This window comes from Cebus imitator, unplaced genomic scaffold, assembly GCF_001604975.1.
Source record: "Cebus imitator isolate Cc_AM_T3 unplaced genomic scaffold, Cebus_imitator-1.0 Scaffold0, whole genome shotgun sequence".
Taxonomy (NCBI): domain Eukaryota; kingdom Metazoa; phylum Chordata; class Mammalia; order Primates; family Cebidae; genus Cebus; species Cebus imitator.
In genome coordinates this window covers 8,914,049-8,926,089 of record NW_016107315.1, presented here as the reverse complement: position 1 = coordinate 8,926,089, position 12,041 = coordinate 8,914,049, and positions in this window count along the sequence as shown.

The following is a 12,041-nucleotide window of genomic DNA, read 5'->3' as shown; positions in this document are numbered from 1 at the left end:
TTGAAATTTATGTGTTGAGCAAACCAGGTCATTTGTCTTGTACTGTGTCCTGAAGTACGACATGATTTTACACCTTCCCTTGCCCTCTGTATTTTCTATAAGCCAGTATTTGGATCTAGAGATCTGATCTCTTTCCTATTTGACTCCTTCGTCAGGACCACTTCATGAGTAGGGTTGTGGATTTTGTCAGGAGGCTCCTGGTGACTCTTTTTTGTGAAGTTAGCAGCTGTTGATTCTCAGTGTGTTGCTTTGATTCTAATAACGCCTTCAGGTTCCCTCAGGACTTACCTCTTCAAAGTCCTTTTCTAAGTGAAGACAGCTCATTTTCTACCCTCAAGGCACATAGTATCTTCAGCAAATCAAAGATACTGCCATGGTAAAGAACGTCGTTATTTTATGTACAATTAAGAAAAAAAACCACTGCAAATTAATCTACAATACAATGCTTTCTTACATTGTCAGTATAATTTTGAGGCAAACTGAAGAACTCCAAGGGTGAGTGTTACCATTTACTTTCATAACTAAACTCATAGTTTGTTTTATTTTTTCCTTAATTGAATCTCATTTTCTAGAAGTCAAGTCACCATCAGTGGGAAGCCTCTGACGATGGGTGCTTAGTGTGCTGATGGCAGCCTGCGCAGCACAAGCATGGGTCACACCAGCTTTAATTGCATGACTTCGGCCCTTCCTTCATCTACCCTGTGGATTCAGCAGTTTCTCCTGTCCTCCCTTGCATTGCTTGGCATGTGGTCTGCTCTTCTGCATGCTTCTCTGTGCCAAGACAGCTTATTCTAACTCTGTGTCTTCAGCATTCTTACCTAAGTCCCATAGCATTTGGTTATAGCTTTGCAAGAAAATGTGGAATTGCAGCCATTTCTCTAGTGACAAATATCTGTGACTCTGCTACTGTATATGCCCCACTGCTGGATTTCCATGCCTCACTGCACCCACACCAGCTTCTTGTTTCCATATTGAATCAGGTTACAAACTTTTTTTTTTTTTTTTTTTGAGACGGAGTCTTACTCTGTCTCCCAGGCTGGAATACAGTGGCACGATGTTGGCTCACTACAACCTCGGCCTCCCAGGTTCAAGCGAGTCTCCTGCCTCAGCCTCCCAACTAGCTGGGACTACAGGTGTGTGCCACCACGCCTAGCTAATTTTGGTATTTTTAGTAGAGATGGGGTTTCACTGTGTTGGCTAGGATGGTCTCAGCTCTTGACCTGGTGATCCGCCTGCTTCAGCCTCCCAAAGTACTGGGATTATAGGTGTGAGCCACCACGCCTGGCCTCAGTTTTTGTATTTTTGGTAGAGACAGGGTTTCACTATGTTGGCCACGCTGGTCTTGAACCCTTGACCTCAGATGATCTGCCTGCCTCGGCCTCCCAAAATGCTGGAATTACAGGCATGAGCTACCATGCCCTGCCTGAATTTTTCAAGTAATAAAATATATTTGAAGTGTCAAGAAAGAAAAGTAGCATAATCAAGAAAGTGGAAGGAAAACTCATACCACCTCCAAGGGGAATGAGGGAGATGGGGTGAACTTAATCAGTGACAGGATTAGTTTTTCTGGGAGCATTTGTCGGGTTGGCCTCCTGGGGTTGGCTGGGGTAAGCCAAACCAATCTCAAGTTTGCTTAGAAGTCAAGGAGGGTCTCCAGGCCAAGGAGGCTCCACTGCTCCTGTGATGCTCAGAGCACTTGCTGCAGTGTGCTGTTCTGGGAAGTCCCTAGGAGGGACTGACAGGGGAGGTTTACTGAGATGGGTGTGAGTCCTGGTAACAGGCAGGCCTGGGTCTGAATCTGCCAACGACCTGCTTTGCTACTTTGTACAGGTTACTTTGTAGCTCTGAGCTTCAGTTCCCTTATCTACAAAATGCTCATCAGAGTGTCTGTTTTGCAGTATTATACTAAAGATTCAAGAGAATACATATAGGAGATAGACAGAACCCTACAATTGGGGCTGGAGGACACGGCCGTCACCTATACATGGCAGTATCATGGCCATCCACGGAACAAGCCATAAAGTTTCCTTTGAAAGCCTGGAACAGGCAATTTGGGCAGCGTGAAGGTAACTAGGGAATGCGCAGGCTCTGGGGGAGGTGGGGATGGGCTTCAGTGCTGAGGCAGGACTGGAATTATTGTTTGTATCTACAGAGCAGAACTCTGGGCATGGTTTGGATGTCACAGGAAGAAGACTTTCAGCTTAGTTTGAGGAAGAGCTGTTTGTCCAAAGAGGTACTCAGGATGGAGAGAACCACCTCCTGAGCTGTGAAAAGTCTGCAACAGATGCTGGGTGATTGTCACCCAAGGCCACGCTGGCCTATTCTAAGACATTGACTCTGAGCTTCAGAGATTCAGTCATAGAACAGCCAGTTGGGGCTAACTCTGGAGCATGCTGGGAAGCACATGATGTTTGTCCATCTTCGAGTTCTCTCTCTAAGGCCCTTGTTCTCTGGCCCAATGTATCTCCCACCAGAGCTGGTCCTTTCTGGGGCTGGCCCTAGTGGGTCACACATGCCCCTCCCTTCTCTGCTGTAAACACTAACATTGCCTTGGTACCTGGATCTCAGCCGTCATGAGGGGAATCAAGACCAAAACTAATCTAAACCAAAGTGTGAGAGACTGACAGGATCTTATAGCTGTTATTCATCCCACTCCACATCCCAAAATTAATGTAAAAGAGGAGTAAGCATTCCCTTGGACCTACTGTCCCATAAGGACATTTCTGCCTGGAAGTAGTTCTCAACCTTAGCCACCCATTGGAATTACCTGGAGTTTCAAAATATGGATACGTAGGTCGATATGGGACCCAGGGGTAAGATTTCACTGGAGGAGGGGAGGACAGCAGGGAGGCTGGGCATTGGAAGTAACTGAAAACTTCTCAGGCTGGGCGCGGTGGCTCACACCTGTAATCCCAGCACTTTGGGAGGCTGAGGCAGGTGGATCACGAGGTCAGGAGTTCTAGACCAGCCTGACCAACATGGTGAAACCCCATCTCTACTAAGTTACAAAAATTAGCCGAGCATGGTGGTGCCTGTAACCCCAGCTACTCAGGAGGCTGAGGTAGGAGAATTGCCTGAACACAGGAGGCAGAGGTTACAGTGAGCTGAGATTGTGCCACTGCACTCCAGCCTGGGAAACAGAGCAAGACTCCGTCTCAGAAAAAAAAAAAAAAGAGAGAGAGAGAGAAAGACAACTTCTCAGATGACTAACATGCAGGCAAGGGTGAGAGATCACAGTGCTGGAGCATCGTCCTTGCCCCCACTCACTTCGGGTGCTGCAGCATGTTCCACTCAGAGGTTGGTGGCTTTTCTCTCTTTGGGGTGCAGGTGTCCTGTGTGCCTCTGTGAAAAGCATTCCAGGGCTCCACTCCCCACAGGTTCTGGTGGTGCCAAGTGTGAGTGGCTAAGATAGTCTCATTCAAGAGTAATGTATTAACAAGCCCCACTGGTGACAGATCTAAGCCAAGTCCTCCAATCAGCTGTGTTAGTAATGAGACATGTTACTGTCCCAAAGGTACACACTTGAAGACTGCCTGCCTTCAAATCTAGCCTACTGTGTGATCTTTACCCTCTATGAGACTCAGTTTCCTTACACATAAACTGGAGATAAATAACTGCATCTACCTGATAAGGTCATTATAAGGACCAAATGGGACCGAATAATGGAGCATAGTGCCTGGCACTTGATGAGTACTTGGAGGCATTCACTATTATTATGAACACAATTTTTTCTTTTTTTTTGAGATGGAGTCTTTCTCTGTCACCCAGGCTGGTATGCAGTGGTGTGATCTTGGCTCACTGCAACCTCTGCCTCCTGGGTTCAAATGATTCTCCTGCCTCAGTCTCCCCAGTAGCTGGGATTACAGGTGCACACCACCATTCCCGGATAAGTTTTGTATTTTTAGTAGAGACAGGGTTTCACCGTGTTGGCCAGGCTGCTCTCAAACTCCTGACCTCAGGTCTCAAAGTGTTGGGATTACGGGCGTGAGCCACTGTACCCAGCCAAACAATATTTTTATCTCTGTTTCCTGTGTCCTGAGTCATTTTTCAGGAACAAAAAAAGACTTGCAGACACTGACTAGCTCAGTCCCTAACGGCGGCAGGAAGCAGCAGGTAGGTGATCAGAAGAGAAATTTTCTGTAGCAAATCAGGGCCTGTGGCCAGGCCGGCCTTGGCTTGCTACTCAGTTTTACTGACCCCAGTCAGAAGATGGGGAGGAGGAAGCAAGGAAGGAAGTGCCCTGCAGGCAGCCCAGCCTCTTGAGTGGGGCAATGATCTGGCTTGGATTTGTGTCCCCGCCTAAATCTCATGCCATTCCCAGTGTTGGAGGAGGGGCCTGGTGGGAGGTGGTTGGATCATGGGGGTGGTTTCTAATGGTTGAGCACCATCCCCCTAGTGGTGTCTCGTGACAGTTTTCTGGAGACCTGGTTGTTTAAAAGTGTGTAGCACTTTCCCTTTCTCTCTCTTTCTCCTGCTAGCCATGTAAGACATGCCTGCTTCTCCTTCACCTTCTATCAAGATTGTTAAGTTTCCTGAGGCCTCCTCAGAAGCAGAAGCCTGTATAGCCTGCAGAACCATGAGCTAATAAAACCTATTTTCTTTATAAATTACCCAGTCTTAGGTATGTCTTTATAGCAGTGTGAGAACAAACTAATACAGGGAGCCAGTGTCAAGATGCTGGCGGAAGATTCTGAGGTGGTTGGGTTGAGGCCTCAGGAGCCTGGCTGGCCTTCAGGGTCCCTGCTTCCTGCTGTCATGTGTGTCATGCTTAGGCAGGGCTTTCTGTCCACTCCATGTTCTCATCATGGTTCTTACCTCCTCTCCTTGTTATCTAGGATCCAGGACATCTGCTATATATGCATTTCCTCCATGTGTTCTGTCCAGTTTAACGGCTCTGTAGCAAAGATTAATCCTGACGTAAGAGATGTCTGGAAACAATTGAACTTGCTAATTCTTCTCTTCTCTCCTAGGGCCTCAGGTTCTCAGTAGCTCTGCTCCAAGGCCTCATTGGGTAGCTGGAGAGGCCCATTTCAAGTGGGTGAGCAGAGGACTCCTGGGCTGAGGACCTCCCAGAGGCTGCTCAGTGGCCAGCCATGATCATGGACCAAAGTCACTTGTTACTGAGCTGGAAGGACAGGGCTAGGAATGGAGGTCAGGCCAACCCAGGGTCTTAAGACCCATTCCAGGCAGGACCAGTCCCCAGCAATAGGCTGCCAGGTTGCAGCTGTCCTTGATTTTCTGAGTTGCTTAGGGTCAGGACATCCAGAGAGGGAGGCTAGCTTTAGAGAATAAGACCATGACAAGCTCATCCTAAGTGAAGCATCACCAAAACTCCTCAAGATCATCATCGTTATTCAAAAGATGGCCAAAGTTTCTTTCTTTTTCTCACTCCATCCCCTCTCTAGCGGCATCCCTTGTCTCCCTTCTCTCCCTCTCCTTCCTTCTCTCTCCGAATTGCGTTTCTCAGGGTGCCTGCATCTGCCTGCTGGCCTGCCACTGGAATGGGCACAGGTGTCGGGGGAGGATGTCTCCACCACAGGTCAGCCTGGGGACCAAGGAAGCTTTTGGGCAACTGGCTTCACTCCTTCCACCCAAGCCCATGTCACTTTTCAACTGACCAATGCAGTGAACAAAACTGAGTCATGCGGGAAATACAGTCATTTTTTGAGGAACAATAAGTATCCACTCTGCGGTTGCTAGTGGTGACTACATAGCCCTTTGCTGCCCCTGAGCTCTTTATTTCTTGGGGAGAGGGGATGGAATGTGTGTATCTGGTTTATTTTATTTTTATACAAATGGTAGCATACCATCTGCTTGCCTTGCCTTCAGGTTTGGTTTCTGTTGCTGCTGTTGTTTTGTTTTCCATCATCATGAGCCTCTTGCATGTCTTTTGCTGTCTGCACACGGAAGCAGCATCACTTGTTTTTCACGTCCTCTGCATCCAGACACACTTTCTGTTCTTCTTCCTGCCACCAGCCGGCCCAGCCCAGGACTGCAGACGGGAGGACTTGTGCCCCAGGTTGCTGTGTGAGTCAGTCAGGCAGGAAGCAAATGGCAACTTCACTGCAGTGACTGAGGAATGCTTAACAAAGGCGCAGCAGCTGACAGCAGTGTGGGCTGGTAAAAGGAATCAGCTGGGAGCCTGGCAGCTTGGGCACCGTTTAGTCCAACTGTGCCTTTGACTAAGTCCCGAGAGGCCAGGCCTGTGACTTGTCCAAGGGAAATGGCCACCAGAAAACCAGGTGTCTGGGCTCCCAATCAGTCATCTTCACTGGGTTTGCTTTGATTTTAAAAAACAAAAAACAAACAAAAACCTCCCACAAGCTTGGTTATTTAAATTCCATTCATGAGTCTAGGAAGGAGTTTAGAAATTAGCCTTTTCCACAATCAAGACCAATTAGTCAACTCTTCTATCATAAGTTTTCATCATTTTTCTGTTTATCCAACTTACAAATTACTTTTTGAGTCATAACTTGAAGATTTATTCCTGGCAAACATTTTTAAGAGCAAAAATTTGGTATCAGTGTAAGTGCCCCCAAATAGGATAATGGGAAAGTAAATGAGAATAAATCTACTCAATGGAAAATTACGTATTTCTTAAACTCTATGAAGAGTTTCCAATAAAGTGGAAAATGCTTAGCTGTTATGTTCAAGGAAAGTTATGAGGTCTAATTTATTTACAGTGCCATCATAATTATGCTAATTCACATACGCACTGAAACAAACAAAAAACCGTAAAACTTACATAAAGAAAAATAGACTGGAGAGGAATACACCAACAGGCTACTGATAATGATAATTTTCAGTGGGTGAAATGTGGTTGATTTTTATTTACTTCTCTCGATGTTTCCAAATTTTCTCCACTGGCGATCTAACACATCCAGAGTAACAACAGCATTAACTGCAAGGTCACAATTTAAAGAAACAAAAGTCACCGAGATAATTTGATAAGGGGTCTATGTCCAGAGCCATTAATATAGCCACAACTTCTGACCTAGTCATTTCTCTTAGGAATCTGTCCTGAGGAAGTAATTCTGCTTTCAGAAAAAGCCCTAGGCAGGGAGATGTTTTCTGCCAGCAAAAACTGGAAACATCTAGAAGCCAAACACTGCAAAAACAGTTAAATAAACCCAGGTTCAGCCACTTGACACCATTATGTATTCATTAGGAAAGAAAACGATGACAAAAAGCATGCTCTATAACGCTAAATAGAAAACTCAGCATTCACAATTAAATGTGCAGTATGACTATAACAGGGGTTTTTTTTTTTCCTTTTTTTTTTTTTTAGAGATGGAGCCTTGTTCTGTCACCCAGGCTGGACTGCAGTGGTGCGATCTTGGCTCACTGCAATCTCTGCCTACTGGGTTCAGGCAATTCTCCTGTCTCAGCCTCCCAAGTAGCTGGGATTACAGGTGCATGCCACCAGGCCCCAGCTAACTTTTGTATTTTTAGTAGAGATGGTGTTTTGCCATGTTGGCCAGGCTGGTCTTGAACTCCTGACCTCAGGTGATCTGCCTGCCTTGACCTCCCAAAGTGCTGGGATTACAAGTGTGAGCCACTGAGCCCGGCTATAACAGGATTTTTAAAATGCTATAGGTATTGAAAAAAATACTCAAAGAAGATGAAATGAGAGTTTATTGAAGGCAGGCGGGATGATGAGATTGTGGGTAGTTTCTTTTCTTGGTTTTCCAGCATTTTCTGTAATGTACTTGTCTTGCATTTATAACTAAAACATAATGAGTAACTGAAAACAATTACTTGATTCCAAACCACAGTTCACCAGGGAAGGCTGGCGCAGAGCAAGCCCCTTGGTCGGCAGTGGAACAGGAGGGAAGGGTCCATCGCGGAGGGACGGATGAGATCTGACTAATTAACTCCATCGCTGACTAAGCAGTGAGTGGGTGAAAAGGAATTGCTGGGCCTTGCAGAGGTCGATATGGGGAATGGAGAGATAAGAAATGCAAATACACAGGTTTGTGGAAATCACTCGACAGTCAACAGACGACTTCTGGTGGATGAACATCAAATCCTGGCAAACCCTTCTGACCCCAAAGGTAAGCGAGAGGAGAGCTAAGGGCAGCCTCTAGGGGACCTGAAGAGAGGACATGCCCAATAGGACCTGGGAAGCCTGAGTGCAGGAGTCAGTACTGCCAGTCTTTAACAGAGGATGCTGGGTTTGACCAGAGGGCCCTGAGGCCACAGTGTCCAGCTCACAGGGTCTGTGATTTGCATTGCCCTTTTCTCTTGAAATTCTCTTCCTCATCCTCCAGGGTGTGGCCAAAACGGCATCCCCTCTAAGGCCTTCCTTCATGTCCCCTGCCTGGACGGCACATCGTTTATTTGTGGGTCTACGACTCAGTGCCACAGGTCAGAACTGATTTTGTTCCATCTGAAAGCAGCAGAATATACACCTGTCAGCTGAGGAATGTTCCAGATACCGTGCTTGGCTCCCAGTTGTCCTGGGTTGGGTTAGAGTCTGGGTCTGTGTATTTGTGCCCCAGTTACCTCATGTTGCATAATAAACATTCCAAAACTTAGGGACTTTATTTTGCTCGCCTCTGTGGTATCAGCTAGGGCTGCCAGAAGGCTGGGGCAGGAATCTTCCAAGGCACGCTCACTAGTGGCTGGTGACCGATGCTGGCTGGGACTGTAGCTGGGACCTGAGCTGGAACTGCCGGCTGGAACACCCACAAGTGCTCCTCCCTTTATGGCCTGGGCTTTTTCACAGTGTGATGGCTGGGTTCCAAGACAGAGAAAGGAAGAGAGAGAGAACACATCAGGCAGGAGGAAGCTGTATTTTCTTTCTTTCTTTTTTTTTTTTTTTTGTGAAGGAGTTTCGCTCTTGTTACCCAGGCTGGAGTGCAATGGCCTGATCTTGGTTCACCGCAACGTCTGCCTCCTCGGTTCAGGCAATTCTCCTGCCTCAGTCTCCTGAGTAGCTGGGATTACAGGCACACGCCACCATGCCCAGATAATTTTTTGTATTTTTTGTAGAGACGGGGTTTTACCATGTTGACCAGGATGGTCTCGATCTCTTGACCTCATGATCCACCCGCCTCGGCCTCCCAAAGTGCTGGGATTACAGGCGTGAGCCACCGCGCCCCGCGAAGCTGTATTTTCTCTTATGACCTAGCCTCAGAAGTCACACAGTGTCACTCCCCTGTGTTTTATTGGTTAGAATCAAGTCACTAAAAGGGACTCACAGTCACGGGAAGGGGAATGAGGCTCTACCATTTCATAGGAGGAATGTTAGGAACTCGCAGATGGGTTTTCAGTCCCCACTGCTGGCCTTTGTTGAACACCTCTTCCTTATACCTAACACAGAGCCCTGAACAGAGTATTAGGCCAAATTGCTGGTTGAGTCAAATTGCCTTTTGGATTGGTACAGATCTGGGTGCAGAAGATAGACTGGTATGAACCCACTTCCTTCCCATGAATTCATTCAGAAACACAAAATGTTTGAAGTCAATCATTTTCTGCCTGCAGCTGCCCACAAGCTTGGGAGTTGGGAAGGTCAAGGTTACTATCTATATTCTATCCCCAGTTTCCCTAGCCAGCCTTTCCCCCACTGCTGCATAATGTCAATCCCATGGTTTAATCAGATGGGTACCCTCACAGTCTTCCAGCAAGGATGCCCCAGTCCTACCTCTGGGCCTTTGCTCAAGTGGTTTCCCCTGCCTAGGTTGCCCTCTCTGCTTCTCCCTACTTTCTGTTGTTTTTTATGACAGAGTCTCACTATGTCACCAAGGCTGGAGTGCAGTGGTGTGATGTCTGCTCACTGCAACCTCTGCCTCTTGGTTTCAAGGGATTCTCATGCCTCAGCCTCTGAGCAGCTGGGATTACAGGCACACACCACTGTGTGCCTATTTTTTAAATTTTTTGGTAGAAATGGGGTTATTTTTTAATTTTTTGGTAGAGATGGGATTTCGCCATGTTGGCCAGGCTAGTCTTGAACTCCTGGCCTCAAGTGATCCACCCGCCTCGGCCTCCCAAAGGGCTGGGATTACAGGCGTGAGCTACCGTTCCTGGCCTTCTCACTTCTTTCTCACTCCTATCCAGTCTTCACCACCCAGCTCGAAGAGCTTTCCTTCTTGGCGTTTCCCTCTCATCACTGCCACTCGCTCCCCCACCTTTGCCTCAGCAAAAACCAGTGACTAACAAACCTTTATTCCCGAAGCCACAACCTTGCGCCTACAAGGGAGCTCAGGGCAGCAAAGCCAAAGCCCCTGGCCCCAGGCAGCAAGGCAGAGTGGGGTGAGTGGGGCCACAGGAGCGACCACAGCAAGAGGAGGCGGCTCCTTCTGGTGACAGCCAGTGCCACCAGAGGGAATTGAAGGATAGACTGATCTCTTTAGAGAAGGAGAAAAATATAAAATTTTATGTGAAATTCCTTAATTTGTAAAGGTTGATACTAATTTAAAATTTTAGACTGCGAAAGAATCCCCTGGGCCACATTTGCTCTTCTCTCCCATTTACAACTTTTGACTGAAAGGATTTGGGGCTGAGAAAAAGGGTTTAGGGAGGGCCTTGGTGAGTGTGGGGTTTCCCCTGGAGGCTAGAAGCTAGAGTAGAGAAGGCCAGAGTGTTGAGGATGGAACTTCTGGAGGGTTCTTGAGAGGCCGTGGTGCAACTGAAGCTCCCAAAGTTGGACTCTGCTCCAAGGGAAGTGTCTACCACCATAGCAGAAGGTGGGTTGAGTTACAGAAAAATAAAACCCTAGGCTGGGCGCGGTGGTTCACGTCTGTAATCCCAGAAGTTTGGGCTGAGATGGTTGGATCACTAGAGGTCAGGAGTTCGAGACCAGCCTGGGCAACATGGCGAAATCATGTCTCTACAAAAATTAGCCAGGTGTGGTTGTGGGCACCTGCAATCCCAGCTACTCAGCAGGCTGAGGCAGGAGAATTGCCTGAACCTGGGAGACAAAGGTTGCAGTGAGCTGAGACCGTACCACTGCACTCCAGCCTGGACAACAGAGCAAAACTCTGTCTCAAAAAAAAAAAAAAAGAAAAATTGGTGTGGGGAGAACCAAGGGATGACCCAGTGGACAACCTGAGTGCCAAACTTATTCTCGCCTGCCCTAGTTGTGTAATCGGCAACCCCGCTTTCTCCTGATGGCCAGGGCCCATTACCCAAGGTGGGATGGTTGCTCTTCTCGCTTCCTGCTGGTCTCTCTTCACAAAGGGCCCAAAGCAACTGGACAGCAGCCGTAGCTAGGAGTTTGATGAAATCCTCACAGTGTCACCAGTGGAAGTGTATCCTCCTCTGGGAACCAAGATCTCTAAACCACAGAGCTGTGGGAATGGGACATTGAAACTGGTTAATGTCTCATTTCCGTATCTCTGTGGCTTAGAGATCTTGTCCAGGAAGTGATGGAAAGTGGGGCCACTCAGGCTTTCACCCCTTGATTTCCTGGTGAACCACTCCTCTCAGGGGGTGGGGGCACAATACCATACCACACCTGCTGACTTAGAGTGTCAGGATACATAGTGCCCTCTACAGCTGGTGCTTTGGCTGACTGGACCTTCCGTGACCATTCCACCCCAGGCTGGCAGCCTCTAGGGGATGAGGACGTGGTATCACCAGGGACCTCACAGTCACTTCCCTTTGCAAAGTGGGTCTCTTTGTCTGTCTCAGTGCTACATGGGATCCTATGTTGGTGGACCACATACTCTGCAGGTGCTGGCCAAGGTCCGTGGGCATAAAAGGTGAATCCATACCCACAGTATGGGTCAATTCTACGGAGTGAATTACTGCTCATTCTAATGTGGAAGGGGTCAAATGTTCAACTAGCCACCGAAAGGCTGGCTTGGCTCCCTGAGGGTTGCTGCTGTTTCATGGCCTCAGCGGCTGTCAGGTTAGACACTGGATAGTGGCAGTTGCTGAATCACCTTGGTGAGTGGAAGGCTGTGCGGTCCAGCCTGTGCACAATCCTCTGTCCTCTCTGCCTTGATGGGTGTGAAGGAACCCAGCTCGTGGTAGCATGTGCTGTTCTGCCGTGAGTACTCTGTCTACATGCCTGTGTGGCCAGTGATGGAGACTGG